The 26,929-nt window shown below is 39.5% G+C and overlaps 1 protein-coding gene across 6 annotated transcripts in view; it reads right to left on the reverse strand.

Annotated features, from left to right (window-relative positions):
• The window catches only part of LOC111218793 (poly(rC)-binding protein 3), a 74,326-nt gene that overhangs the window by 28,890 nt on the left and 18,507 nt on the right, over nt 1-26,929 (reverse strand). For all 6 annotated transcript variants that reach the window (XR_002664990.1, XM_022741270.1, XM_022741268.1 and 3 more), the window contains 4 exons: nt 19,695-19,753; nt 19,456-19,522; nt 17,891-17,994; nt 16,592-16,713 (listed from right to left, as the gene is read on the reverse strand). The gene's annotated coding sequence lies outside the window, so the exon portion shown is untranslated. The remainder of the gene's footprint in view (nt 1-16,591; nt 16,714-17,890; nt 17,995-19,455; nt 19,523-19,694; nt 19,754-26,929) is intronic.

Raw genomic sequence — 26,929 nt, forward strand, 5'->3', positions numbered from 1 at the left:
TGTCAATGTCTGTAAGTCATAGATATGTGTTGTGCTGTAGCCATATTGACGGAGACAGACCCTGCAAGCAATATAAATAGTATCCTGTTTGTTTTGGGTGTGTGTGTGTGTGAGAGAGAGAGAGAGAGTGTGTGTGTGTGTGAGAGAGAGAGTGTGTGTGTGTGTGTGGTTAAGGTATTACTCATGTTGTGGGGACCTAAATCTGTTTACACAGTTATAGGATGGTGACTTTTCTTCCTAATGCGGTCAAAAAGCCAGTCCCCATAACGTTAATGATTCCATTTTAAGGTGAAGACATGTTCTAAGGTTAGGTTAGGGCGAGGGCAAGGATTAGGTGAGTAGTAATTAAGTTTAGTTTTAGTGTGTGTGTGTGTGTGTGTGTGTGTGTGTGTGTGTGTGTGTGTGTGGTATCATTAACTATGGAATAAACAATCTTTTAATCTTTTACATTTTTTAATTTTAGATGTTAGAGGTTTAGAGGTTTTTCTAATTCTAAGTTCATAAAATCTATTTAGCTCATGGCTGCTCCAAATACTAGTTGTATTATGAGATCAACTTTATGGTAATTTTGCAGCAATTTTGTTATATTTAAGATTTAATGGGCAAATGGTTCAGACTCGGCTGTATTAAGTACACTTGTCATGGTATCAGCTGAGCCTCTCCTACCCTATTCCTAGTGTTTCAGCTATTTTTCTCCGCCGCTCCCCTCCTTTGCATTTCTTGTTTCTCCCTTGTGTTTGTGTGTGTGTGTGTGTGTGTGTGTGTGTGTGTGTGTGTGTGTGTGTCTGGCCGTGGCTATCCAGTTCCTTCTCCCGCCAATCCACCTGCGCACCTGTGACTCAACACCTCATCAACCAGACAAGCGCCTGCAGTATTTAAACCCCGGCTCTTCACTCCAGTCTTCGCCACATCGTTCAGTTCGCCGAACGTGTTTTAACGCTACAGCCAACTACAAAGTTTTTTTTGCCTGAATAATGCAGTGTTGTTTTATGAGTGCGGTTTAACTCTTCTCTGCCTGCGCCTCAGGTTTAACTCTGTCTGTCTTCCTGAGTTTGCGTGCCTCACCCAGCTCACTCTCCACTGCTCTGCCGTCTACCCTGGCTCAGCTTCCTGCTCTGCTGCCTGCCCCGCTGCCCTGTCACTACAGCTCCACCTAAACCAAACCTTCATCACTACTAATCTACAATACAGAGCACTCTGAACTGTTGATAAGTTTCTTTTGTCTGCTAATTGTATTGAACTGTAGGGCAGGTCCAGAAACACACTAATTTTAAGATCCTGATGCTGCATATGGGCCCCAAGTTGAAAATATTGTAATGCTTTGGGCTGAAATGGTTCAAAGTAAAGGGAGGTCAACCTCGTAAGGCCAGCACACCACACACAGCTCCATCATAACACACTCATGGAAACTGTTGCCTGATCCACTTGTGGTCACAGTCGGTGCTTTAATTAATGATGAAAAAGCTGATTAACTTAAACAAAATTGTCTGTTGATGATTTATCACTACACGCTGTAGAGATCCAGCCAAATGGACCTTACAGCTAGTAAAGTGTATACACATTGTGTCATCAGAGCTTAACTGTGTCTTAGTGTTACAGTTTATCAGTGTCATATTGATGTCACATCCCAAAGCCACCCATAAGTGAACTTCACAGTCTACATATACTGTATGTTTCAGACTTGACTCCATCATACACCTGAAAATCCACCAACATTCATTCAACAGAGAAGCTCGTGTCTCTTTCTCTAAGATGAAACCATCTCTGGTTGAGCCTCAGTGCTACACACGCATTAACCAAACAGTCTTCACTTTAATTTTGTCTTTAGGCAAAGAGAGGGATCAACATTTGATAATAGAGATAATCCAATTTGCCCACAACCGTTTAAGATATATTAGACAGATATATTATTCAGGAATAGTCTTTTTGAATCTGTTAATTATTTTTTAACTTTATTCATTTAGTCTGTAAAATGTCAGGAAAAAAATATATAAAATAAAAAATAAAAATCCATAACCATTTACGAGAGCAGAGGGCTACATTTTCAAATTGCTTGTTTGCTTGACCAACACTTCAAAAACCAAAAGATATTTATCTTATAATAATATAAAACTGAGAAATGCCGAAAATTCTCACTTTCTCCTGACTGGAACCGGAGAATGTTTGTTAATTTGGCTTGATAAATGGCTGTACGAGTATGGACTAGAAAAATTTTGGTCGAACAAATGTTTTCTTCTGTTATTTATTTATTTGGATCGTCTGATTAATTGACTATTCCTTTCAGCGTGTCTGAAATAGTGTTTTCATGTGAATATTAAATCTGCACGGTCAAATATGTTGTTTACAAAATATTCTGCATTAGATTACATTCTGCTGCAATGCAGTTGTGACCTATACTAAGGAGCAGTCTGAAATGTGTTGATGAAATCATATTGGGTGTTGCATGATTAATTATCTACAACCTCCTGGAAAAGCTTCTGGCTGCGCTTGTAAATTAACAGAGAGAGAGGAAGTGGGTTTTTTTTTTTTTATTTTACTTTCAAACACACATTTTAGGAGTGGGAGGAAAATATATTTGAAATGTTGAAATACTAAAAAGACATAACCATATCGACAGTAATCATACTTTAACTTCTGCTAATCAACAAAACGGCAGTAAATCATTTACTGATTTAAGATGCTAGCAGCTGCTTGTATATGCTTATGATTACTCTGGAGCATTAACTGTGGCCCTTATGACTTTAGTATATGCAAAAACTTGTATTTTAGTTTTGGTGATAATGACAATAAATCATTTTGTCATGAAGCTGTAGATAAAAATGGGCTTTAATATTTCAGTACCGTGCTTGATCCACTATAATATCACAGTAACCAGCATGAAACAGGCTCCCAGTGTCTGTGCTTCACGATCCCAGATATTACTGTAAGTTATACGGTACCCACTCCAAGGACCTCTCAGGTTTAAGCTATTATCTTTGCTTCTAGGGTTAATACAATATCCACCTAGACCTTGATCTTTTCAGAGAGGATGAAAAGGTCAAGTCACGTAATAATCACAGTGAGACATCAGGGGAGTGTTTTACAACAAAAAAAAATCCATCTTACATATAGGTATTCTTCTGAAAGCCATTACGAGGGGTTGAGTAACAAAAGGGAGGGCAGAGAGGTCAGCTTACTCTAAAATGTATCGTTTTCTCCTGAACATGGGATTATTCTTGTTTCTGAAGTGTGACTGAGGAGGCAACAAAAAAAAAGACATCATTAGACCGCACATCCACAAAAAAAGTCCTTCAAATAGATGCAATATGGCTTTCCAATTAAGTGGGACAATTCACTCAACAAGGAGTGCATTGTTCAGTGATCTTCAGGCAGTGGATCTGATTTAATTCGTAATGACACTTTTTCATGCATTTTCAGTAAAAACAGATCAGAGGAATCCAACCTTTATTCCTCTTGAGAGCTACTTTGACGAAATGAAAGTGGCTGAGAGCTACTCGTGTCTTATGTTGATTGATCAGTTAATGTAACATCATCCAAAAGAGTTGCTAACACCGCATGTCGCCTACAGCAAACCTGACATAAACAAACTTGACAGCAGCATAAGTAATTTGACTGACAACTGTTAAACAAATAAGTATTTGGTGGGTATTTGATTTGATTGCATTTGGAGCTGATTTACAGATTGAAGGTCCCGTATTGTTTAAAGTGAGATTTCCATATCTTTTTTTGATTATAAAGCAGGTCTAGGTTCTGTGAAGCTTAGCTAAGTTTTCGTAGCCTCGCCTGTGAGCTTCACTTGATCTCTGACTGCACTGCAGCTTCTCCTCTAAATGGATGTTTACAATGTGGCTTCAATTACTCGACACAAGTCAGTAAATGTGTTTAAACTTGTCATCGTAGGAACAGCGGTTACATAACCTTTGAAATTAGCTGAAACTAAAGCGTGCGCGTACACCATAGGTGCGCTCCGGCACGTATACAAACAGCAACACACCTCTGCACGTGACAGACAAAAAGATGGCAGATCCAAAGGCAGATGAGTGGCTGCATTTCAGATTTAAAAACTGAAGACAGTGAAGAGCTGGACGAAAGCAGAGCTGTATGTAAGATGTGAAGAAGAAGCCATGTGTACCTGTTCACACACAGTGTAGCCGGTGCACTGGCTAAATTAACAACGCACATTATATCTATTATTTCTTGAGTCTAAACTGTTGGTCATGTTAAAGAGAAAGTGCATTAATGTAACGGCTTAGTGTCCATTTGTAATGTAAGCATTAATGCTTTTAATAATGCAACCATTTACAGCATTAGTTCTCTGAGCATCTCATTCATATCCAAGACAAATTGATATTGTAACTGAAATATCTCTAACTGAATTGATATCGAATCGGGAATCAAATTGAACTGGGACCTTTGTGAATCAGAACTGAATCGATTCAGTAAATCAGTGGTAATACCTAGCCCTAATTTTTATTCAATCACTCAGAAGACAGTCAGCCTCTCTTCTGATTGGCTCACTGACCTGTTGTTACTATAGCTCCAGAGAGAAGCCTGAGAGAGGAAATGGTTTTTGGTTCTTAAAACCACAAATATATCTTCTTATGGATCAGGATCACTTCAAATAAAACTCTGGAAAAGTAAAATATCTTTAATGTTTGTTCTAAGCATCCATGGTCCATAAGTATTATATTCTCTCAACCTTTTTGCAAGTTACTCCGAAGGGGGGAGAAAGCCACTGAAAGCTTGCGAGCGATAAATCAGAGACCTCTGTAATAGCTAATATTAACAGAAGGAACAAAGAGAATCACAAAGCACATGTTCAGCCCAAAACAAAATGACTTCCCCGAAAGCAGCATCCTTCTTTAGCTTCGGTGCCCACAGCACTGTCTGAACTCTCTAATTGGATCCCACCACAAGCCATATACTTACTACATCCTGTATCATAACATATTACCAGTAGGTGAGTATCCTGTCATGGTAGGCTGTCAGACAGCTCTTTGGTGCATGTTTTCTGACCATACCTCTTATGTAACAGGGCCTGTTCACTGACATCAATGTTTGAAAGCTTTGGAGACTGTCCTCCTGCCAGCAATGTAAGTGGTATAAAGGGAGGATATATTGTATAGTCGATAATATTGAATGGCCCAAGTTGTTAGACTAAACTATTCTGTTTGTACCTTAGGCATTGTTACAGAGCAATAACATATGATCCACATTCATATTGTTTTTGCTGAGAATGTGAACCTAACAGGCCCGTCTACACCGAAAACATTTGCCTCCAGGGAGGGAAGAGAGCGAGCCTCTACATTTCTCTGTCATCCCTAATTTTAAATGTATAATAATAATAATACCTGTATTTTTCTTCATTTTGTCAGACAATGTTGTAATCTTAAAATAGTTTTGCTGTATGTTTTAAGACAAAGTCTGTAACAAATGAAATGAATAATTCATAATTAAAAAAAATAGCAAAAGCAGGCACGGTGCTTTGTGATAGTGGAGCGAGGAAAAAGAGCACAGGCCACATGTGGCTCATTGACCTGCTGGACATACACACCAGCAGTGGATCATCTACAGCAGCAGGGTCAGGGCAGAATGAGATGCAGCTGGATGCTCTGGACACAGGTGTCACTGGCAAAGCTTTCGTCACATGGAGGCACATGGAGAACAGTGATATGGGGTTTTGTCACATTGCATCATGAACTTTTCAGGACTGGCAGATGAAAGTGGAATCACAAAAGAGATGCTTCAAATTAAAGGTGCATGTTCACTTTTGCTGATTCACAGTGATCATGATCACTGTTCCTTAATATAAGCAGGGAAAAAACAAACGTGTCTTCAGTCATCAATAGTATATAATGTAATAATAATAACTAATTTGATCGCTAGTTGGAACAAGCCCACACTATTTTGACCTTCCATCTATAGGAAGGGCTGTAGCTGAGTGCGATTTAGTGTGTGTACTGTACACAGGGTTGCAACTAACAGTTGTTTTCATGTTGTTTCATGTCTCTACTCACCAGTCCACCTTTACAGCCTGGTTGTGTTTATACTTGTGCTCTTGTAGAAGAGGTGAGAGCTAAATCAAACTACAAGTTGGAAGTTTAGTGGTGATGACGCTGAGGTCATGCAACGGTGGTGTAGTTTTTTCATAGCCTAACATTATCTTTTTACTTCTGGTGATTATATTTAGGCTTCAAAAATCATAAACGTGGTGTTCATTAGTGAAGATTATCCCGCTGAACAAAACATGTGAACATCATAAACTTTGTTTTCTTCACAGTTCATTTTCTGCAGTTATCCAAAGACCAATGTAAAAATCATATTGTTTTGTCAAGGGAACCAGGGTGATGCTAACTTCCGGGTTGGCCTACAAAACGAATTGTTTCAGCTCTAGCTTTACAGTAGTCTCACATGTGGTCAATGAATCAACTTCATTCATTTGAATGAAAAGCACTTCACACTCACAGCTGTTTTCAGTTGTTCTGGCTGATTAGACCACAGGTCAGACTGAAGTTGTACAGCCGCTCAGCCTTGAGAAGAGGTCCAATCAGGAAACAGAAATGTAAAACCTGTGTGAGTGGACTGTGGGTGTTTCACTGCTTTGAGCTGATTTCTTTGTAAGTTTAATCAAACCATTAAGAAAAAGCTGCATCAGCACTGCAGGATCAATAACAAACTATTTTCACACACGCTGGTCCTATACGCACAAACAAAATATACACATCAGCACAATCATTATCTATAAATGTAGATACTAAAGAGCATGCTGAATCATTCAGTAGCTGTATTCATTGCACATTACTGAGCTTATTATCTAAATGCGTCTTACTGAGCGTAAATATGCCACCTGTGGTATATTACCAGGAAAAACATATTAATGGTTTCTTGCATTTGGTAGATGCTGCTTTCATACATTTTTCTTCTCTAATGATAGAAGGGAAAAAATGCAGCTTTTGGCGATAGAGTACTTAAATAACCAAATAAATGACATCATCGCCCTTTTCAACATCCTTTTTAAAGTTATGTTGGCAGCTCCAAGCAAAAGGTAAACGTTTGAACATCTTTGACTTCAAAATCCAGAATCATGTCAAATCATGTTTGTCATCCTTCTGGTCTGTGATGCTTTATATGAAAGGAATATGAAAGAAGGAAGCAAAAAAAAAAAAAAAAGTGTATCTTTCTCTGGATGCTGCATTTCCTGGCAGCTCATGAGAAGACAGTTTGTATTTAAATGTTCAATTCAGTTCATCACTTTGGGCAAGTGTACATACCCGGTGCCAGAGTTTAATTTTGGTGATTGTGTGGTTATAGTGGTCTTAATTTGCGACTGTGTTAAAGGATGGTGAAGATAGTAAGTATCAAACAATCAAATATGGTCATTCCATGCAGCTGCAACACTGTGAAGGGCAATCAGCTGCACCCTGGCTTTTTGTTTAGCAAAAGCAGGCCAGTCTGCAGCTGTTTTCTCTGACTGAAGCCGACCTGTCAGCAGCAGCCCAGTCAGTCTTTTGCTGTGCCCAGTTACGTACTTTATGTGGAGCAACACATCCAGTCATTGTCTCTCTGAGTGATAGCTGAGCTCTGACAGTCACAGTTTAAGACAGGGGGGAAGGGAAAAAAAACAGCAAGTGACAACAATGAAACAGCTTGTCATCCAATAAAACCAGTTTATTCTGCTCAAAATGACAGCTGCACTATTTTAATCAGTCGAGACTGAAAATATAATTTGTCAAAACAAAAGACTCTTTACTTACAGTCCAGACTGTATTTAGACAATTTCTTCGGGCTCTGTGCTTCAGCACATTCAATTTGACATAAAATAATGGATGCTACATTAAAGTGACAAGTCTTAACTTTAATTTGAGTAGGTTTACATCAATACTGAAAGAACTGCTATGTTCCCAGATTGGGCAGCTGTGTGTTGTTTCAATGTTAGTTCACACACAAAAGAGGTGGAGTCAATATGAAGAATAAAGAGGAGACCATGCAAGTGAAGAGATAATAACGAGGCTCCAAATTAAAAAAAAAAGGCTCCTATCAGAGAGATATCAAAGGTAGTTGATTTACCAAAATCAACAGTTGGGTAGAATCTATAAAAGCAGGTGTGCACATAAAAACTAGAAAATGACCTGGTTGACTGAGGAGCACAAGTGTTGTGGCTGAGCAGAAAATGATTTGTGTGGTGAAGAGAAACCTCTTTGTGACACAGCAAGTCAACAATTTTGTACAGGATGTAGGCGGACAGAAGACTTCATGACCTGGGTCTGTATTCGCGAAGCATTTAATCTCACTACTAAGAGTCCTCCTGAGTCACGCTAAAAGATTTTACCTAAAAGTTTTCTCCTAAGTCCACTTCACAACGCCGCTGACACCAACTTTTAGTAAGGAAAAGTGAAAACTCCCGAGCCATGAGTGTGACTCCATTGCTATGACTGACGTCAATTTTCATGGACGAGCTCCCTTGGAGGAACCACAGCGATTGGTTGACGAAAGACACGTGCAACATCCCGCAGTAATAATTTAAAAAAAACACTGAAAAATAAGCAAATACAAATTAAATAGTAACGGGTTAGGCGCTGTTTACAAGAGCAGTTCATTCTCCAAAATGCATCTGTATGATAAGGATTGTGTCGACCCGGGAGAATTTAATTTTACTATAAAAACTTTGGTCAATTCTCTCAATGGAAAAAAAGAAAAAAGAAAACAAACCTGTCCTAGACGACCTAACTAAAGCTAACTGGCAGCCACAGTCTGTTGAACCTGTACCTGTTGTAATGTAGCTGTGGCCTCAGCTGTGGGTTGAGGTGTGTGAAAACTGTCCCCCATCAGCAGGAATATGATCCTTTCAAACAGCTGATCAGGTCACTCTCCATTAAGATCCATGAATCGCCTGTAGATCCTGGACGCTGTGCAACAATGTTTACAACTGTACAGGCAGCATCGAATATAACCCGTGTGTCGATGGTGTGATTTTGTTTTCCTGTTTACAAATACCTCCTCCTCCATCTCTGGCACCGACCACAGCGGGTAGACCGACCGTGAAGCTGCTTTATTTCTCTGCAGTTGTTGAACATCTAAAATAAATCGTATGAATTGGCCCATGATGTCACAGGGCATTTATTGTTTGGTGGATATATCGGCTTCTCTCTGTTGCCAAGTAACGTGGCGTTACCAAACACTTAATATCTGCGCTGATTGGGTTGTTTCAGTTGGTAGGAGATGTTATTGCACCTTCACAAACTCCACGATGATCATTATTCCCTCATGACTGAGTCGTATCTTTTAATTAATTCAGCATCGTGTAAAGTTTCCAAAACACTGCGACGTGGAATGACAGCGGCCCTTTTATGATTGTTTGTGATTTGGTCTTAGTGAGTTAAGAGTCCTCTCCACTATTTGTAACAGCTCTTTAGGAGCTACCTTTAGCGCTAAGTGGCTTTGTGAATAGCTCTTAGCAAAAAAAAAAAAAATAGGAGTCCTAAAGTTAGGACTGACACGCCCATTATTTTAAGGAGTTTGTCCTAAATCAGCAAGTTAGGAGCTACTTTTAGCCTTAAGATGCTTTGTGAATACAGGCCCTGATCCTCAGAAGGTTCAACACAATAAAGAAATACTGGTTAACCTCAAAAATAGAAAGATCAGGCTGCAGTTCACAGAGAGATAAAAAAAAAGGAAACCAGAAGACCTCAGGAACTATCAAAAGGAATGTATGACTCCAATGAAACTGATACACTGGCATTTATTGATGATGTCACTGCTGACGGAAGCAACAGGATGAATGCAGGGGTATACGGGATCATTCTGTGCTCAGATTCAGCCAAATGCATCAAAACTCATTAAACATTTCATCATTCAGCAGGACAATGATTCTAAACATACAGCCGAAGCAACCGCAGAGCTTCTCAGGGTGAAGAGGTGGAACATCCTCCACTGAGTCAATACACTGATCTCTGTCTGAAAGAGTTGCATTCCACCTGCTCTATGTGTTACAAGGGTTATATTGCGACCATAGTTCTTTCAATATTGATGTAAACCTACTCAAATTAAAGCTGACACTTGGCACTTTAATGTAACATCCATTATTCTTATTTCAAATTGAATGTGCTGAAGCACAAAGCCTGAAGAACAAAAAGGGGTGTAAATATTTAGTGTGGGCTGTATATGGTAAAGTAAAGTGAAGCAGAAAGAAATGTCAGAGGAGGCAGTTATAAAGCTCCAGTGTATCTTTAGTGTGTGTCTGTATAGTAGGATCTTTTTCTCTTTTGTTTTAACTCAACATTGGTTACTTGTGCAGTAATAGTACAATTCTGTTGGATCTTTTTTTTTCTCTTGGATCAAAGTCCGGTTTAGAGGTCGCCGCCTACAGCAACACATAATGAGATGCAGTTAAAATACTCTTAATGTTACACAGTTGCTCAATAAAATCTACAATGTGCGGACTGATGAGTTCTGTTTTCACAAAGCCATGCACCGCTGTCCTGACATCTCCACTTGTCCGATATTTTGGAAAAGAATAAGGACAACACACACCAGCGTATGACATCAGTCTCAACATGCGCATCCCTTGTTTTCAATGGGAGCCCACACCAGCTGTGTTTTGATGCGCGTCAACCTGCAATAACATCTGTCAACTCTCTAGAAAAGCAGCAATTTTACCCATTCGCTCCAAATTTGTCACATCCCAGCTTCTGTACCTTGACTATTTTCTTCTGTCTTTCTGACACATCCAGTCTGGGCTATGGGCGTATTTTGATGGCTGTTGACGCAAGATGCTGATGTGCGTTGCAGTTTAGTCTGATCAGGGACAAAAGTGGCCTTTTAAGTAGGAGTAAACAAATCAAATCTTGATGAGATTTTAAACGAACAGATGCCCATTTAAAAAGTTTGCTATGTTATCAGTTTAAAATACCACAGTATATGTCAATGGAGTTTTGTCCTCTTATGAAATGTTTAAATAGTTTAGTGTCAGTTTAATGACACTGCTCATCTTTCCAAAGCAGAAACAAAACTTATCAGGGATGCAGCCTACCTCATGGTGCATGGAGCGATGTCTATGAGAGCAACATTACTGAATAAAAAGCCTCAGTGAACCCAGAAGCAGCATCGCTAGTAACAACAGACTTAATACTTCTGCACCTAAAATTTTCATCACCCACTACATGCAGTAGCTGACCTGTGCTGCTCTTTCAAAACTAAGGACTGACCCTTGAGTTGATACTTTTGTGATATTCAAAGTTAATGCAAAAGTTAAGAAAACTGATAGTGTGACACAAATTTTAAAGACATCTACTGGTAGAAGTAGCCAGTCAGACAGAGGCCAGCAGGCGGCTGTTTAGCTGCTGTTTGGCACCTGGTAAATCCCCTGCAACATTTTCGACTTAAATAATGAGTCTCCCGGATCAGGTTCAGCCGGCTCTTTAATAATTGACTTCAGTGCATTTCTGCAGAGCTTTAGTGCTCCTCCTCGGCTGGTTTGGGGATAATGCTGAACCTAATAGCAAAATAATGACGGCAGAGCTGCAATATGATATTTTAGTACTTAACAAGTTGTGTAAGAGCTTTATCTGCTACCACTGAGTGTGGATTCATCAGGTCTCAATGAGCTGTGTGTGTTAGCGTGTGTGTGTATGGGATTGAATTTTTGATGATCCTATGTAGAGGAAGTCTTGGAAAGACAGTGAATGCATAAGCCTCTCCTCCTTCAACAGGATGCACAAACACTTCCTCTGTGCTCCTGTCGATGTCAGTTATTCCCCAGTGGTTCCCATGGCACTGCTTTGTGACCTGCAGCACTTGTACTGGGCAGTTAACCAATAATATCAGCAACTATATCAAAGTGAAGAGTGAAATTGCTGAGAATGAGCAGTGGAACCACCTTAAGAATAAATGTGGGTGCTTGAGTTTTTATGTATGACACAGCACAAGCCTCCGTGTTTTAGTTTGATGTACTGCACTCATTCTTATCTTATTCTTGATCAGATATAATCTTGTTCATAATTAGTCAACACGCCATCAGCCACAGATCCTTCTGTGCTCAAAGTAGTGATGTTGTCTGAGACAGTGCTACTTACTATTATCCTCATTTATCTGAATATTGAAAGAACAAAAAAGCAACATGCTCATGAAGTCTGTGGTAATCACTACACTTGAATGTCCCTGAGCATTTAGACTAAAAACATTATTTTACTTAGAACTACAAAAACACGCTGCTCTCCATATCACCAGATGTAATTGAATCCACAAAGGCAGAAGAACTCCTTTGAATCAGCGCAAATAAAGATTTAATATGTGATCTTAATCTAAACACTCCAGGTGGTGAGATCCATTTTCAAAGCTGATTATTCAATTCATTGGATAATTATGTTAATGTGTCTACTTTTATCTGACCTGATGTGTTGTTATGATGTCAGGTTATTCATTCGACCAGTTTACATGGTGCTTTTCAGAGATAGCTGTCTGAAACGTATGCATGTGTGTATTAAATATCAGATGTGTTTGTGTCTAGCTAATCTGCCGTATTCAACAGACAAAATATTATGGCCAGAGGTAAAGGAGGCACAGTGCTTTTTGCCTATAGGGATATGACAGGAAGCCTGGATCTGCTGACTTAGTCGTATCAGTCCAAAGCAGTGCTCTGCAGAGACAGCCGGCTTAGATTTTCTCTTTTCTCCGGATCAGTCTGTAAAGCTTTGCTGCATGTATTAATAGTCAAAACACACAAACATGTATGCACCGGCACGTACAAACATGCTCAAAGGAACTGGTTCAAAGATTTGAATACAAACAGGCAGACAGACGGACCAGAAAAAAACTTGAAAGGAAACTTGTGCACTTTTATTTCCTTTCCTCCCCCTGACTGTCTTGATGTTTTTTCTCTGAAATGAGGCAATGATGTTGGACTGAATGCCTACATGAACCTTAAAAGAGAGTTGAAGATAGATGATATCAGTCACAGCAACACATACAGTATGGGCTTAACTTGGACATTATAGTCCGCTGTGTTTAGCTGGTGGCCGGTTCCACAATTTATTTGTTATTTTGTTGACTGTATATTAGGAAATCAGCAGAGGAAGAACGGTGAACTGCTCTTAAGTAAGACACTGATTCTCTGACAAGTGACCAGTGGGAGACTTGGTTTGTGACCGACACTACAGGACTGGTTGTATTGGCAACTCTTCTGCATAGGTATTTGTATATTCTATAATATGTATAGCATAGTCCTTCCTTCCCTTGCAAGTACTATTCCAAGTATTTTCTCTTTAAAGGAGCCATTTGTAAGTTTTGCTATTGCTACAGACGCCAACATGAGCATAACGGCTGTTTACTTACAGTCTAGCAGAAATGTTGTGAGTTCAGCATCAAACTTCATTCCTTTACTCGCCAAGAGCTGCTTTCAGTGGTGGAAAACAACGCCAATGTTTTCTTGTGTCAGGTCTTTCCTTCTATTGACTTTAGCATGATAACCAGCTAGCCCCGGCCTATCTTGTCACCTTCTGACAATGACTCACTGCAGCCTCCAATCTGTCGTGAAGACTCTGCTCAGAGGACGTATTATAACCTCTTGTCTTGTAAACACAACAGTGGCTGAAGCTCTTGTCAAGCAACAATCATCATCACCCGCCTCTGGCAAGAAAATTCGTTCGGCAGAGAAAACTTACAAATAACGTTCCTTGTTTAAAAGCAATGTTAGCAGTGTTAGAAAGCTGTCTGGAGGGAAGTTAAGTGCAATGGCTAAAAATACAGGAACATAATTTTAAAGTGAAAGTCTGGTGATAATACAAAATACGAATCAGTTGCAGGGAGTGTAGTTAGAGCTGTTTGACAGTAAGAAGTTCACTGATGTACACTCATCTGATCTGTACATTGCTCTAAGCAGCTCTCTCTATATTACTGATGATTTTTTTGATCCCTGCAGCGTTAACTGACAACATTTGAGTTACATGGATAAGTCGGTCAGAGAAGGCAAAAAGCAAACTGTATCCCAGTTCAGAGGCTGCCTCTTTGAAAGTCCATATTTCAAGGCTGGATATGTCATTACAGCTGACAAGGCTGTCCCAATGGCTCCACCAAACACAGGTGATATATACTGCCTATATTTTTGTGCCCAAATAAGGCACATGCAACTGGTGTGTCCTTCACAGCTCATGGAAACCCTCAATCCATAGTGCACTTGTTGTTAGTTTAATGGTGACGTCAGGCTTTCTTATCAACTTTGGGAGTTTTGGAAATGACGTGAACATATCAACAAGATCTTTATCAAAAGTCACTGGACAAAACCAAGTGGCAACCTCTGGGGTTGAAAAATGAAGCCAACATGGAAGTGCCAAAAACGGCAGGTGAATTTTTATATAACTCAGCCGTTTACATTTTATTAAGGCTTAAAGGGCGTGCCGCTTTGGGTGACAGGTGGGGGAGTGTATGATTGCCACAGACCGGCATGGACCAAAGTCTTTGCTCCACACATGCCCACCTCTTTGCCCATTTTTGGATTAGCCAGGAGTTAGGCACAGTAAGGCACTGCCAAGATGGTGACAGCGGAGCAGCCCAATATGAGCTTCAAAAGGCTACATCCATCTTTCTATAAAGTCTATGGACAAAACATGACGTTAACTGGACCAACAAACAGCCACTTTCAGTGATCAAGGACTGGACTATAAGCATACAACCCACTCTTCATTTCACTGGAGCATTGGTACAATATTTATCCATCTTAAGTTGAAATGAAATATCATGATTCATAATGCAAACTCAGTCAGCAATGAACTTGCTGGAGTCCACTGATTTTTAACATTTTGTTGGATATTTGAGTGGAAGTACCTCGCACTAAAGCTTTTGACCTCAGCAGCACAAATACACTTGAGGTGTTGATCTCTGTGAGGCTAGACAGAGTTATCTGGGAGGAGGTGCATGGTTGAGCCGGCTTGCTTTTGGTCCACCAATCTGTGTTTGTGCCTGATAGCATTACCTGATAGGTAAATACAATAATTCCTACACTCAAGCTGTCTTAACAGTGATACAAAATGGTGTTCAGATTTGTTTATCTAAGAGCTTTAAGTACATGTGTTACTCTGTTTTCTCCTCAAGGCCTTTTTGTGTATTTATGAAGACTCGACACTGATGTGCTATTTTCAAATCTTTCTGTTTTGCCTTTTCTTGGTAACACCTGACTGCTGGAAAGATCACAGAAACTGTTAGTGACAAAGGGTAAAATCTGCCTGAAGGGCTCCTCACACTTTACAGTTTAGAGTGGTGAAGTGGACTTGTTCGCAGGAGTTCAATTGTTGACAGATGTCACAATGACATGACAAAATCAGTTATGAATCTGAAGGCTGATGTGTGTACTTCATGCGTGTGACTAAAAGCCGACTAAGAGTAGATGAATCAGCCGAGAACCAACACCTGCCTCACAGTACGCAGAGCAACAGTAGGCCGGCTATTAAGCTTCACAACCTCAATCTTATCTTAAAATGACCAAACCACAAAATGGACTGTGATGGAAGTAGAGACAGGTGATGGAAACGGAGGGCAGCTTGACACCAGACAGTGTGAGGCAGGGCAGCGTTTCTCTTGGCTGCTCCAATACTCTCAGCTCCGGTGTCCTGCTGACAGCAGTAGGATTTCATGACTGAGATATGAGCAAGACACCAACTTTTACTTTGTCATATGTCTGTTTTCACACTCAGGTGATGAACAAAGACATTAAAATGTGAGGTTCTTGGTAAAACATGAGAGTCATGTAGAGGAGAAAGGCGTGGGAGCTGAGCTGACACGACATGTGCACAGGAGGAAATGATATATTTCTTCTAGTTGTAGATAATGTATAATTAAGATGATACATTAGTAGTAATGTTGAGTGTTTATAAAAAAAAAAGAAAAATAAGCATGAAGCAACAAATACCTGACAAGCTAAAATACAAAGATACTGAAAGTTAACCTCCGCTTTGCTACACGACAGATTGCTGCAACAGAAAGATGTTTCGGGCTGTGGTGCACAAGGTTCACTCACTGACTCTGTCTCTTACAGAAGGGGTTCTGCCGACTGAGACGGATTTTCAGTTTGCAATATCTGCAATGACAGGTAGGTAAACATCCTCGAACCCTGTTGGAGTGCTTCATGGCTTGTTTATAGACCTAAATTTATAGTAAACAATGTTTGTGAAAGGAGCTCCAAAGACTGATAATGACACAATTTAACAGAGCCTTTTTAACGTAAGAGAGGGAGCTATGAATTCTGATGTGTAATTATGACTGAAAGTTGTGTATATGTTACTTTATCCAAAGCTACATGTGCTGAGACAAACTGAAACAGACAGACAGGAGAGAGATGAAGAGGAGGCAGGAGGTTGTGGAAAAATGTTGAGCAAGCAATATGTTTGTCATCCTGCCTTCCAACCAAACAAAATCACATCAGAACGTAAGGCTAATTCAAAATCATCCGACGCATGTCATTGTCAGTGGCACAGCCTTCATCAACCATCATCCATTATAAACTTCAAAGCAAGGGCACCTGCCTTCATAAACTCCTCTGTAATGGAAAGGAGTGAATCCCATCAATTTACCATTGACAGATCAAATGAGTCTCGTTACTCACCAGATTTGTGCTGGATGTTGTGTTCCCTGGGCATATAGGACACCAGAGCAGTGTGGTCTCACACAGACACAGATCAGTTCATCAGCCTTTGGACTTCCCTTCAGGTTGATAGCCAGCCCATGCTGAGGTCCAGAGAAAAAATAACATAAACAGAGAGGTTGCAACAGAGAGTAGGAAATCTCTTGATCAGATTTGTGTGAGTATAAATGCATGTTTCTATGTTTTTTTTATGTACAGGACAGTATACCACTAATACAGAAATGTAGTAAACAACATATATGTCCCTTTATCAAATGTGATGCTGACATATACTGTATATTAACTATAAAGGGATATATTATCCCATATATACATCATTTGGATATATGAAGATTATAACATGTATAAAATACCCCAGTAAAATTTGTATATGTACATACACTGTTGCCCATAAAGTTGGAATAATTTTGTTTTCAGACACAATCCTCTGTTTATCAGTAATCACTTTTGACCAGGTGCACTGATTACATTATGTGTCCCAATTACCCAGGTGAAATGAATTCATGCATAAAATTTGTTTGGCGCTAAAAAAATGTTTAAAAAAATATTTTATTCCAACTTTATGAGCAACAGTGTATATTATAAAAGATCCATATGCTGAATTTTTATATGTTTTTTTTATATGGTGTAACATGTTGATGACATATATTTTATTTTATCTTTTATATCTTTAGTTTATTAAACGTACATATAAAAATTATATTTGTTTATATATGTTTTTCTTATTCATTTCTTGTTCATTTTTAAACACGTCTATCTTCCCATTCTGGGAAAGTGATCTCAGACTTTCTCAGCCCACTGTATATAATATCAACATATAATGACAGGATTTGGGATGGATATATATTTATGTAACATATGTTTACAATATAAGCAAACATACATAAACATATATATATATATATTTGTATGGGCAAGACATAGAGTAATTGCTTCAATTTCTAATAGGTTTCGTGTATAATTTTTGCATATACATTCATTATTTTAAATGTCCTTATATTTCATATATGGAAATTCTATTTATTTACATGTATACAGTCTTTTATGTTTTAAGTTAATTATAATTTAATTTGTACATGCAGTGTTCTCCAGAATGATGTAACACTGCAAAATTGCTTTAAAACTGTATTGAGGCAGCCTATACATTATCAATACATGGGTTGTTGTTCTTGGTGAAGCCTGAGTTTCTGCACAGGATCAGAACATGTTGAAGCAAACCTCAGTGTACACGGGTAATAAGAATAGGAAGGTGTGTCTGACCGAAGCGGGATCCCAAAAGTCTCCTAGCTTTTTTCTTCCAGGTCATGTGACCTGTGGCTGGCAGCCTTCCGACAGAACGGGGATCAGATGTCTGGCCGATACACCTAAACAGATCACACGGTCAAGACATGGAAACACGTTGGTGAGACAAGGTCATTGCACTGTTAGGCGTAGGCTGAGTCATGGGGATCTAGCGGATAGACTGGTGATGTACGAGGTATTCTGATTGTCCACTTGCTGATTTGTAGCCACCACGCACAGTATCTCTGGCTTACACAGATGTTTTGGCTAATGTGTCGCCAAACAATTACCTACTAGACACAGAGCTACATGAGCTGGCCATCTGACAAATCTATCAGAAAAAAACTTGAAAAACATCAAGGTGTTTATCTTGGAAGGTGTTTGATTTTCTCCTCACTAGTTTGGTTTGTCATCTGTTAGGTGCTGGACAGATAGTGGCTCAGAAACAGCTGCCTACAGGGGGTCGAAAGGAGCTATTCAGACTCAACATACAGTGAATATGCAGACCACAAATAACCAGAATACTTAAAACACTAAAAATGGAATAAGAGCAACATGAGTGACCCCTTTACATTGCACATGATTCAATTAATGATAATATAAAAAATATGTATTAATACACGTAGAAGAAAGGTTGAAGTAAATAAATGTAGACATAGAGAGAGTAGAGACAAAAAAAGACTACTTTCAAAAAGCAGCTAAATGCACATTGCTCACAGTGAGATAAACAGTTCATATATTTAGTCAGCATTTAATGCAGTGGGTGCTAAATCTAACTACTTTAGAAATCAGAGGTGTAACAAGCTATTCATACATGAATACATCAATTATTAATAAGGCTGATCCAATGAATTAATAAACAAAATGAAGTCAAATCAGCAAGAATTCATGTTAAACACACAGAACTGCAATAATCAGATGCTCTCTCTGTCTCTGTCTGAACTGGTAGTTTCTACAACTACTGCTATGACTGTCATTAATACTGATGTTATGGCAGTTCTACAGTTCTGCTTTCATGGCTACAGCTGTGGTTGTCACAGCTACCACTGTCATTGCTGCTAAGAGTAACATGTCTTCAAAACTATTCAGACTACTGTTTCTTTCTACTTTTCTTTTCTACTACTAGTCAGACCATCCCCCCCCCTTCCCCCTCCCCCCGACATTAAAACAAGATATTTTCATCAAAACCTTTTCAGTATTAACATGCCAGATAATTGCAATTTGGCCGGATGATTAGTTATGATTTACACACTGAATAATTGTGAAGTCAAATTAGATTAGTTATGATTTACACACTGAATAATTGTGAAGTCAAATTAGCCTATGGAAAACTGTAGCTGAAGCTTACTTCACCTCTATAAAAAATAAATGTGCTTGATAATTCATATTTAAATATGTGCATTACAAGGGTTTCTCCCGCCAAGTGTGAAAACCACAAAAGTGATTGATGAAAAGTGAAAGTTCTGATCATGATGCACGGTGTGGAGGAGGATAAGAGCTGCACCATTTACTGTGTGTGAATCAAATGCAATATGACCACTTACTTTGCTGCGCCTCGCCAGCAGAAGCGTATTTAGATCAAATCAATTGAGGAACTTGAGTTCAGTGGATCTGTTAGAGAGAGGAAAATACTGCTTTAAAGGCAATAGTGAATGTCTGAAAAGAGACACCACGCACTCCTCTGCTGTTCAAATGAGTTATTACATTTCAGTTAGGAAACTCTGAATTAGGCCATTATTACTGGAGGACTCATCAGTGGAAATGTTGTGCTAATGTTTCTTACATTGTGCAGATGAGATCGTAGACAGCACTCCAGGGAGGGAAAGGGCACGAGAGGGATCCCTGTGAACGAGATCAACTTATTAAATTGGGTGCTATTGTAACTCAAGCTTTGCACAGTAACAGCTCCCTCTGACGCCATCCGCACACACTCCTCTGAGTAGTGTGAGCATACGGGTTTATTCATTCCCAGAAGCCATACAATACACACACACACACACACACACACAGGGCTGGTGTTCCTGTGTGTGCAGCCAAGCGTCGTCTCTTTAGAAGGGGATCACTGCCCTCTGTTGGTGCTTTATGTGACAAACACCATTCAGTTAGAGGCGAGGTTGATTTAACGACTTGCTGCTGCTGAACACAAGTTTATGTCATTTAGAACAAGTGATACAAGTATAACAACAGGAGAAATGCTTGTATATATTTTTTTGTGAATGATAACAGATGTGCAACTTTAAATTATCAGCCTATGAAGAGTAAATTGATTCACTGATTGACAGAAAAATAAAAGGCAACTATTTTATTAATCAATAGGAAACTGCATATTTTTAACTTTTGGAAAACAAGAAATTTAATGACATGAACTTGACATTAGATACATTAATACAATTTTAAAGAACATGGTAAATGAGACATGTACTTGTTTTTCTTGAGAAGCTATTGAATTTTAAATTGCTATCATGTCGTATACATGGTATTTTATGTTTTATGCTGTATTCTAATATGCAGTGTGTTTGTATGGCTGCTTTCTTGGCCAGGTGTCTCTTGTAAAATAGATTTTTTTTTTTTTATCTCAATGGGACTTCTTGGTAAAACATGACAAATAAAATGATAAGGACTAAACAATTAATCAAGAAAATAATCAGTAGATTCACTGATGAATTGAAAAAATGTTAGTTGCAGCCCTGCTGAAGTGTAATATTTAATGTTCATAAGTGAGTGTTGTCCCTCACGTTTAAGTCACTTTGGATAAAAGTCTCTGACAAATGAATAAATGTCATGTAACATAAACAAGCTTCAAAATAATGAACAAGAAGTTTTGATCAATCCACAAAATCAGAGATAAATGAACACATGATGCAGTGACACAGAGCAGAACCAGTATGAAAAAGACTCTGCTTCCATCACTGAAGTGTACGGCATGTTTTAGTTTAAGACTTGAAATAATTGCATAAGTAATTTGCTGGATACCCGAAGCATTACAATGGAAAACAACCACCAAAATAACATCCTGTAGAAAGACATTTGAAATGCTTCTCAGGATTAAGTGTTGGGTTAATATATGCAAGCCCCCACAGGGATTTTAATAGTTTTAGAATAGTTATATTTTACATATATCATACACCAGGAGTAAAAGACAGAGAGGGAGCAAGAGAGAGTGCATAACCTCACACACACACACACACACACACACACACACACACACACACAGTCCCACTAATCTCATCCTCAGAAGCGGGGTGGCAATCTGATCTTTCCTTAGCTTTAGTGCTGCACTGAGGGGTGGGTGGGGGGTGTGGAGGTCCCCAGAGGTGAAACTCTATTAGCAAGCAGCATGAAAGTCAATGGAAAGGACCCCAGTGTGTTCCAGTCCCCTGACAGTATTAATGTTTAATGATATCTAAAAAGGCTAATACTCATTGCCGCCCCAACCCCCCCCACCCCCTTCCACTTTTGCTCTTATCCTCTCATTAAATATCCTCACAATATCATCACCTCCTCAGATTAGAGCAGTGACCCCGTCTTCTGAAGGACTCGCCCTTCACTGATGGTAAATGCATCTCGCTCTCTCACACACACACACACACACACACACACACACACACACACACACACACACACACACACACACACACACACACACACACACACAAAAAAAAACGCTGTATTTAAGATATATTAAGAGGGGAGGCAGCAGACGGCCGTATACTGGACTACGGATGTTTGAAATAATACCTTGTGTGCACAAAGAAAATGATCGCATAGTTTATACCAAGTGCACACAAATACGTGACTCTGTGTAGGCACATGTTTGTCAGAGGCAGCTGGTAAAAGTGCATTTGTTTAGAGTAAAAACAAGGACTCATGAATTAATCATGTTACAACTGTGTTTTGTTTCTTCTAACAGGATTCATGGAAAATAATAACGGACCACCGGTGGCAGCACTGAGCACATGTGCCCGCAGAGGAAATCATGAGCCTGTTCAGATGTAACTACAGGTCAGGTAACGCTGTCCAACCCTGACCCGTCTTTTTTACAACAAACATTAATTACAAAAACTGGAGAGAGAAAGTGAAACTACACAGGCTGGACATCACAAACATTCAGACAGGACTGTGATTCATCACAATTTGAATAATACGCCTGATTCATATTTGAAAGATCAGCAGCCAAATCTAAATTTTGTGTCATTCATGTGTGCAGGCAGAACACTCACCCAGACAAAGACACTAATGTGGATAAGTTATGGGAGGGAAGCTGGCGAAACTCATTGGGCATACGTGCTGGGTGAGCAGCTTTCACTGGAAGCCGTCCCAGCAATCCCCCGTGCATAACATTGCCTTATTTATCACTATTTGCCAGCAGACACTCTGTCAGTCAAAGGACATTCTTAAAGCCCACAGTCATTTGCTGCAGTAAGCTAATGTTGGCCTGTAAAAAACCATTACTGATACGCATCTGTTTCACAGTACACACATGTGAATGTGAATATAAAGATACAGTATATACACTCCACTTTATAGCACTTCAGGAGCTGTTTACAGTGCTACCATGACCAAAATAAACAGATTTCAACTTCATTATGTCGGAAAGTCAGTTTGACAAGAGGCAGCAAAGGAAGGTGGACAAAAAAAAAATGAGGACTGCCATTATAAAAACATGATTGGACAACATTTAAATTATTGGAATCACTTTCAAATTCAAAGTCTGATTTATCTGATTCTACATTGATTCACAAATTTCAAATATCTGTACTTGTACTAGTTAGTGTGTGGGTGTTGTTACACGAAATATGTAGAAGGAAGAAGGAAGGATTATGCAGTGAATGAATGGTGAACCCTCTGCCTGCTTTGCTCAATGTTTTGGGAATTTTTTTGCATTAAAGATGAACAGTACATAACATGTCAGTGCCTTCTAGTCTGTGTGGGATGTCATGCAGAGTAACACTCTCAGTCAATATAGACAGAGAAATGAATTAGTCCTGTAACACCTTACAATATATGTTATATATACACACCTATTTCCATGATTTAGCTGTAGACAGTAGGTTATGTTAAATGTAGGCTCAAGTGTTCATCCATTAAGTTAAATTCATTTTTTGTCACTCACAGTAAATGTGGCTGTCATGGAAACGGTGACTGCAGCCAGGATACAAACTTTGTCACACACAAAAAATATGCACAGAGTCCTTCAGCCAGTGAAGCTTGTACTACAGAGCGGTACCTTGAGGTAAAAGCTAATGTCAGCATGCTGCTCAAAGTGCTGACATGCTACATGCTACATGCTGCGTGCTGTTCAAAGTGCTGACATGCTACATGCTACATGCTGCGTGCTGTTCAAAGTGCTGACATGCTACATGCTACATGCTGCGTGCTGTTCAAAGTGCTGACATGCTACATGCTACATGCTGCGTGCTGCTCAAAGTGCTGACATGCCGATGATAAGCAGGTGAAATGTTCACCGTGTTGTCCATCCTGGTTCAGTGTGTTAGTGTGTCATAAAAAAAAAAAAATTAAAAAAATTCAAACTTTGACCTGATGATGGTGCTAGATGAAAAGCGATCGTTAATGTGAGGTGCTGCAGTCTGAGGGCGGATGTCCAGTGCAGGAACTGTAGTCCTTTCTATACACAGTGCAATCAAAATTGTAAGGTTTAATTTTTGGTGCCATAATCCTTTGCTGAGGTGTTTGACCCAAACACCTCAGCAAACACTTGGCATCTTCTCTGGTGATGCTCTGCCAGGCCTACCTGAAAATGTACCAGGGGCTTTTGGCCTTCAGCCTTCAGCAAGTGAAACATGTAAACAGTTTGACTGAGATCATCTGAGTGCACGGTAAATGAAAACCGTCCCCCTCTTTGGCCATAAAACACCTCTTAGTTTACCTTGTTTGCACATTTGAGGAGACTGTGCTGCTGTGTTTTATATAGAAAGGTATAAAAAGGGCTAATAATCCCACACTGTTCACCTAGCAGACATATAAATATCCTGAAATACCTTTAAAGCTGAAAGCCAGCTATTAAACTTCATAATCAATGTGTCGTATAAAATGAAATATACCGGACTGGAACTAAAACATCGGAAAGTAAATCAGTGCCGTTATGTTTTTTGACTGCATCGTCTATAAGTAACGTCCTTGGGGGCATTACCTTAAAATAAGACTTAAAATGCGATAATAACGCATCTTTAATTGAGATGACTAATATTTTGTCTGTGAACAGTATTTGGGTCAGCGACGTTTCTTAGTGAATATTCTCTCTTTCAAACGTTGCTTCACTGCAGTAATTCACTTTTCTTTTTCTTTTTTTATGGGTCATTAAAATCATTGTTTGAAATGATGCAACATACAGCACCACCAGCAAGAAGCAGGACATTTAGAAACGCAGATGTACTCTCTCTCTCACACACACACACACACACACACACAGACACACACACGCAGCACAACAACCACAAATGCACCAGTGAGCACACACACACCAATACACTCCCCTCAAGGACACACAAACACACTCTGCGAGAAGGCAAAAAAAGTCAGAGGAAATGCTTATGCCTACAAACACACTCAGGAGGGGCTGCGTAGCACTTAAGTGGTCACTTTCACACACAAAGGCCAATCACAGGAGCTTAGCTGGTCCCATCAAGCTTTTTAGCAAATGCTGCTGTGCTGAAATTGCTTGTTTAGTTAACCCTGTGTGACACTGACGGAAATGTAGCTCCATCACTCAAGTCTGAGTTGTGGCAAGTGGTTGGCTTTGATGTCATTGTGCGTGAGATGACTAGGCCTTGTCATTTGTGAGGAGGGATTAGTCATGCTATGTTTATTGGAGAGTGTGCATCAGCCTTCTTGACTGCTGCATTTTAGGGATTTTCGCTTCACTTCAGAGGTGTTTTTTTTTTTTTTTTTTACCAAACACTGACACTGTAAAAGAACAACATATGAAAACTTAAGCATCAAGCCAACTCTACAGCTATTACACAATAGTAAATGCCATACTCTTGTAGAGAGTTGAAGTTTTTGCAACTTTGATGTGAACTAACTGCGTCACATCATCAGGTTTATGGAGTGGATGGAGTTGTGCTCTCCAAGAAATTATAAAAAAAGAATAATAATACACCGTCAGGGTCGAGTGAGTTGTGGTCCAGGAGTAAATGCTACCTTACTTGAGGTGTGTTGCATTTTTGATAGTAATTGTGTAAGAAGCTGTTTCTCTAAATAGCAAGGGCAATCTCTCATCATTTCAGTGTGCTGCTGTTTTACAGTTAAAGTTTTAGTGAAGTGATTGGGTCGTGTTGGGCCAGTCCAACTCTGCTTTTTTTTAGTCTCACTCTGTCTCTACAGTTCTCCATAAAGCACTTTTGATAACTATATTTTATCTATTCATTTATTGTGGAATAATATATGACTTACATACTTTATATTGAAGTAAATATCATGCTTTATGCTTATGATGAGCTAAAAGAAAAAAGTGCAAATCAAATAAGATTTTGGGTGACCACAGCTGGACATGTGGCCATCTTGATACAGCTTTCCATTATTTATACACACTTATCCTTTGTGGCGGCGAGGCAGGCTAGAGCACATATCCCCGCTGACATTAGGCACGAGGCAGATACACCACAGCTTGTACATTTGCTTTGTGTCTCCTAAACAAAATTCTTGCTTATTGTGGATCTGATCTCACATTATTTTGTGATTTAGTGACCTAGATACTTGATTATTTAGCATTGCATGTTACTTATAGCCAACCTGCTATCCATGATGCCTCACATCTGTTTAGGACTAGTTTATGTTCAAAGATGATTTGGAATCTCACTGGGTCTACTTGGTTATAGAAAGGTTAAATGGGAAAAAGTGTTTTATTGGTAGAAGAAGAGGATTAAAGACGATTAAATATTTTCTGGACTGTAATATAAGTATTACACAGAATTCCAATCTATCAGATCTGATTTAAAGGGAAACATTTATGAAAATTTTTCAAATTAATATCTGTTTAAAGTGCCTGTCCGGACACGCTGCTAGTTATGAGGAGTACGACTGCTTCCATGGCTGCAGGTTTCAGCTGCTCCGCTGCACAAAGCATCAATGCTCGATTGATGGACGGTGTTTGCATAATCTTGATTTAAAATGAGAGGTAATTTTCATGTTGTTAGATATCCTTTCTTTGACCCCCTCACTGTGTGTGTCTTATGTGCCTGTGCCGTGCAGGCATGAGCACAAGGCCACGTTTGTGTCTGTGTGTATTGCACGCCTGCACGAGTTGCAGGGAAGGGGCAAAAAGCAATCGTCCAGGCTTCAACTGGAAATGTAATTGCCAGTTGTATATCTTGTCACGGGACATATTTATGCCCAGAGAGGCTCGCCTTTCTGCCTGCTCATCACAGCTGCCGTCAGGTAGTGAACTGTCTGTGTAAGGTCTGCTGGTGCTATGTGCCTGTGTGGATAAGAAAAGACCCAGGGCGTGCGCCTGTTGTATACTGCATGTAGTGTGCGGCTTTTTCCATTTGGGGCCTTTCTGTGTGGAGCTTGCATGTTCTCCTCATGCCTGCGTGGGTTTACTGCAGCTTCCGCCCTCAGTCCAAAGACATGCAGGTTTAGGTTAACTGGTGACTCTAAATTGTCCGTAGGTGTGAATGTGAGCATGGATGGTTGTTTGTCTCCATGTGTCAGCCCTGTGATAGATTGGTAACCTGTCCAGGGTGAACCCCGCCCCTCCGATATCAGCTGGGATTGGCTCCAGCTCACCCAGCTAAGCGGTATGACTAATGAATGAATGAATGAATGAATGTTGTGCGAATATGTGTGTATACTTTTGACCAGTTCACAACATTTAAATTATCATCATACGTACAGTATTGCCAAAGCAAGTTATAAAAAGTTTCCAAATGAAGTATATCAAGACAATGTAAATGAGATACATGGTTTCCACATTATCACACTATATACACTATCCAGCACAGTGTACACTATAAAAAAAATCTAATCTACACACCTGCCTGTACCAAGGAAAACCTG

The sequence above is a fragment of the Seriola dumerili genome, unplaced genomic scaffold (genome assembly GCF_002260705.1).
Source record: "Seriola dumerili isolate Sdu_G_001 unplaced genomic scaffold, Sdu_1.0 BDQW01000052.1, whole genome shotgun sequence".
In the NCBI taxonomy this organism is placed as follows: Eukaryota; Metazoa; Chordata; class Actinopteri; order Carangiformes; family Carangidae; genus Seriola; species Seriola dumerili.